Genomic DNA, 6,000 nt, shown 5'->3' on the forward strand with positions numbered 1-6,000 from the left:
GCATATGAGTATTATGTAACCAAATAATCAACAGCACTATCTCTGTCTGAGGCAGCCAACGGGTCCGCAATTATTTCTTAGACTCAACTTTATATGCGAATAGAGTCGTACTGCTACTGCTAGGTTTCGCTGGGAAAATGTGCGAACATTATCATTCTCGACGGCTATTATTCAAGCCTTTACGGCATTAAATTGAAGCTGGATCACACATGGCGACATGGCTAGGGTCTGTGCTGATAAAGAAACATGTGATGTTATTAATATTTCAAGGGATAAGGACCAAATAAATGCTGACCAAGTCGGATAAACGTAAGGGTTTTAATATTAATATTCTAGTGTCTTCAATTTGAACTACGCATATACGCCTAAAGATAAAGTGTGTCATACTTTTTAAACTGTGTACTTACATATCTATTAGTATAAGAGAAGCGGATGGATATACTAAGAACATAGGTAAGTATCCCAATTTAGTCGGTAATAATATAAGTCTATAGAAATTACGAGTACCTACCTATGGAAATTGCCGCGAGGTACCTACATATGCGAATTTTGCCAAATGGCTTTGCATGCAATTGGCATGGAATGGATTTGCGTTTTTGGCTTTTTAATAACCGTCCTCTGTCAAACATTAAAATACGTTCTCACTTCTCATACTCTTAAAATGTTACTTTAGTCTCTGTATATCGGGACTAAAGCTCCTTGTTATTCTCTAGAGATTGAAGTATTTGTTTTTATTTACGTTGACCCCTAAACAGCCAAACCCTAAACAGCCAACACGGTGTTTGTGAATGGCGAATTTTTAGGGCGTGGAAATAACCTCAAATTGACAACTATGCAAAAATATTTTAAAAAATACACGATTTAATTTCGTGAAACAATTATTGTTTACGAATATGAATCTATTCAATTAGTCCAATTAGTTTTACAATAGTTTTCAATTTCGTAACCTTTGGCTAAATATGTAAGCTTTTAAAGCGTCACTTCATAACCAATAAAAGAAAAGAAAAAACCGCGCAACAATTTTTTTTTTGCTGTTTGAATTTTGAAGAGATGGCCTGTCCATTAGTCGAGCGTACCTACGTTTTTAAAAAGTAATATTGTAATTTTGAACAGAACATTGTTTTTTTTCTCGCATTCAAAGTGAAAGTAGAGTGTTTAACACGAGACTAAACAACCATATTGCCACTTGAACTATAGCATCATATGACAAACATCTCGTGTCATTATGGCTTGTTTTAGTCCCTTGTTGAGCAATCTACTATTTCACGCACATACGCTTTAGCTCAGACAACATGCGCGTCAAATACCTAAAGATCTTTTAGCGGTGTTGCTGGTATTTCCGCTGAGGATTATTTCACGTTTGGTACAAAGTCAGCGTGACAGAATGATTAATTGTGAGTACCTAAACTCTGCGAATACTTTCATTCAGTATTCTTTATTTTAAGATTTTTTACACGACTGTCCAAGGAAAAGGATGTATTGTTTTCAGTTCATTATAACAAACATATAGGTATCTTTGTCATTATTTATGTTAGTATAGCGGTATTTAGAAAAAAAAATATAATGTACCTAATTTATTGAATCAGGCGTTAATTTGCGGAGGTCCATATCAATGAACTATAAATAATTAATTTGCTCACCCGCAACCTAATTAAGGTTGCAGGTGAGCAAAGTAATAATTGTTTATAGGTCATATATGTACCTATTTTTCAAATCACTGTTTCTAAAATGTCAAAACAAGAGTAAAATACAATTCGTGTAGAACAAATACTGTTTCCTAGTGTAAACGGGTTGTTTCAGGTCGTTTCACTCCATAAAACGAACTCATTAGAACACAGAGTAAATCCAATCTAATTCTAACTAAGCAAACACAAATGAAGGTGTGCTAACTCCACTCTACATGTCCACTCAAGGCTTTCGGTGAGCTCAAAAACTGTAAACAGGACATCGCTGCTTAATTAGTTACCCGGTGTCGAATAGGAACCTTGATTATGCTCAATTATCAAGACCACAAATATGCCTATATGTATATTAACGAACTTCAGTATAATTAAGCCATTGCAAAATAGGTCAGATGTATAATACATTGTATTATTTATTTATTTATTTAAAAAAAACTTACACAGCATAACCACAGCCAACAATAAACTTGTTTTGGGCGTGCTTTTAGTCGATATCGAAGAGAAGGTAACGGTTATACTTAGTGCCTTTTGTGAAGCGAAACATTTAGGCCTTCGAGACGGGACCTTACTGGCTTAGTATAAGGGTATCGTATCGGGTCTCCATTTCTAGGTTAGGAAACTAAATCTTATACTTTACTCGAAACAAGCAATCTTTGTATATAATACTTTTTTTTATTGATTATCTAAACCAGGACAATTTCGATGATATTATCTAAACAAAGGTTTTCTGTGTAATTATAATACATAGAAAATTTTCCGTTGCTACGACTAGGTAGCTGTACCTACTGCATGTGAACTTTTTTTGCAAGAATTTTCGGATCTAGCTAAGTTCGTTCAAACGCGAGGGTTTCGCAAAGTTCAATTGTTTATGTTATGACACTTCAAAATGTCGATCAAATTTTACGATAAACTAATTTAAATATATCAAAATAATACAAATACCTCATTAAAACAAATTAATTGGTGTAGGTAGTTTCTATATATTAATTAACTTTTACAATGAAAAGAACATTAATAGTAATTTAGTACACAAAAATGGTTCATGAAAATATGCTACCGTATGAGTTAATCTGCAATTCCGTTTCCAACTTGTGCCGTACTTAGTAATGTGAGAATGTATCTTCCATTGTAAGCTTCTGAGGTGTTCACTCCATTACAATTAGGTACTTACTTGCGAGTGGGGAGGTTTAACGGCACAGAGCGCTTTGCTCCACTGCAACAGCGTATAATCCTGCACTTTGTAACTTTGTCAACCAGCTTATTGTTTGCAAACGCTTTCTTATTACTATGTGACCTATTTCATCACCCGTTCACCCGTTCGGTGTAACTGTTCTCCGTTAAGTAAAGAGTTCTGTGCAAAGATTTTTGATGTTTTCTCATGGGTCGCATCATTGGATAAGGACAAATAAAATGGTAGTGGAACTATCATAGAAAGCCGTGGTGGCCTAGTGGTTTGACCAATCGCCTCTCAAGCAGAGTCGTGGGTTCAAACACCGGCTCGCACCTGTGAGTTTTTCGAAATTCATGTGCGGAGTTACATTTGAAATTTACCACGAGCTTTGCGGTGAAGGAAAACATCGTGAGGAAACCTGCACAAAACTGCGAAGCAATTCAATGGTGCGTGTGAAGTTCCCAATCCGCCCACCTATGGCCCAAGCCCTCTTGTTCTGAGAGGAGGCCTGTGCCCAGCAGTGGGACGTATATAGGCTGGGATGGATCATAGAAATGTGGTTCTCATTAGAATTTAAAATTAACTTTTATAATATGTAATTAACTATACCTACTTTGTTTATAATTACTGTAGTAACTATCTAGGACATAATTACATAAAAATATAATTTAAGCCATAAGTATAACGTACTTCGTCAAACTCACGCGAAAAATACTAATGGAGTAAATCCCACTAATATTATAAATGCGAACGTTTGTAAGTCTGTTTTGTTTGTTTGATTGTTACTCCATCACGTTAAAGCCGCTTAACCGATTTAGATGAAATTCGGTACACATAAAGTTTGAGTTACGGAGAAGGACATAGGATAGTTTTTCTCCCGGGAAATAGAATAGTTCCTGCGGGATAACGATAAACGAATGCTACGCGAACAGAGTCGCGGGTAACAGGCTACTTGTTTCATAATATGTTAAATATGTAAAAGATTACATAATTTTTAACGATATATTCGTTTAAATAAATAACACATGCGAATTCGACCCATTATAATTATAATCTCAATAAAAATGAAAGAAATATAGCCTGAAGAAGCGTTCATGAGTAAGAGGATTAAGTTTTTTTTTTTTCATCACACTTGCTCGTCATTACGTTATTCCACGCCTATATACTAAAAGACAGTGGCTTCAATTGTTCCCGCGGGAATTATGGATTTACGTATAGTTTTCCTCCCCAGGGAGTTATGATGTTAGTTTTAAAAAGTTAGTAGGTACGTCATTTCAGACTAAAGAGGTTTCAAGACAGCCAACGTTTTATTTAGATCTTTAAAACTTAGATATAACCCAATTTAACACCATAAAAATTTGCTTCATGAAACTTCGTTATTTTTATATTTTAAATTTATATCAAATTGTTTTGCAATAATTTTAGTAAATATATTTTAAGCATGTTGGAATAATCTGGCCGTAAGGCCATTCGAATTCTTAACTAAACACGGTTCTTAGTATTATATGGTAGACGACTCGATAAAAGTGACAAACAGGTGGGCTATCACGAAATTAGAAAATCGAAGTTCATATCGTTTTCCTGACGCTAATATTATTTAATACGAGAGTGAGAGGAACGGTACGATACGAACTTCGATTTTCGAATTTTGTAGTAGCCCCTGTATTGGCGGGTAGTCATATTTTATTCAGTTGTTTTCTTAGAGTCTTGCTTTTGCTGAGCTGTGAAGTGTTTGGACACAAAATAATTAATTTTTTTGCATTTTTTTCCTTGCAATGTGATGAAAATCATTGTGTGTATCACGGGACATAAGGGGATTACATCCCCTTCTTACGCCCCTTAATACACAATGTACTATTGTTTAGACTGTCAAACAAAAATAGAATAAACATAAATCCCCCTTCACAGTAATTTTAACTTTATCATTCAAGTTTTATTATAAAATACGACAAACAAAACAATTTATTTCTTCCACCAGATGTAATCTGCCAGCTAGCTATACCAAAAAACTTTGTAGTAATTTAACAGGAATGATGTTCCTTGAAAGGGCTACATTTAATGGTGGACGGCCCAAGGGCGCTTTATACATTCGGGAAGTTGTCATGTTTCGGCTGCGCCCCCCCCCCCCCCCGCTCGATCGTAACAATTACGCCGCTAACAACTTCTTGTTCCATAAAAAACGCAATAAGATAACACATTATTAATGCTTCTGCACAAAAGGAAAGAATGGTTAACGTATCCCTGCTTAGCGCAAGTCGACGCTGACGGTTCAGACATTTTTGTCTTTTAACGACACTCTTCTCAGACAAATCGAGTTATTCCGGTTAACTGGGTCCGTTCCGGGACCTTAACTGTTGCGTTAAATTTAAGCATCTTCATTTGACGTTACCGGCTACCCGCTCGGAATTGGACTAAAAAGAAGAGTTCCCTTATGAGTCGTTATTATGCATGGATGCCGTCGAACCAAGCATTATTATATTTCCTGTGAAAAGACTTTTCAATTCAGTTGGTTCTGTAGTAGTTACTTCCAATGACGTATGTACTACACACATAGACGCTACCAACAGCACATACAGAGAGACTTAAAAATTAAAATGTAGGCAACCGTATAGATTATGTATCTCGTCTGGTAGGATAGAATTTTAATTTAGTGTATTTGGTTCTGGTAATGACAACTAAAACAATATAATGATATAAAACGGCCTTGTTTTTGATGTGAGGTAACGTCTATAGTATTGGTAGTTACAGAAGCGTTCATAATACGTCATTTGTTAGAACTTTATACAGGGTGTCTCTGGGCATGGGGCTCCAAATGTAAGGTTCGATTCTACTCGCATAACTGGGCTACCTACTTTTATTCTACAACTTTTTAAAACATGAACAGCGTTCATTTTTTACAGATTTAATGCATTTTTTAATATATGCAATAATATGACGAATTAATAGCACATTGATAAATATGTTTATCTGAAGATGTCAAATTACCTATTTAACGGCCCTCGTACCAAATAAATTATTCGTACCATGAAAACATCGAAAACACCGCCATGTCCGATGCACTGATTTAACAATTAAACTTTAATGATCAATAAATTATCGGAATTCAAAGAATCTGAATATTTTACAAAACAAAAGTAGCTCAGTTAG

The sequence above is a fragment of the Choristoneura fumiferana genome, chromosome 5, assembly GCF_025370935.1.
Source record: "Choristoneura fumiferana chromosome 5, NRCan_CFum_1, whole genome shotgun sequence".
Classification (NCBI taxonomy): domain Eukaryota; kingdom Metazoa; phylum Arthropoda; class Insecta; order Lepidoptera; family Tortricidae; genus Choristoneura; species Choristoneura fumiferana.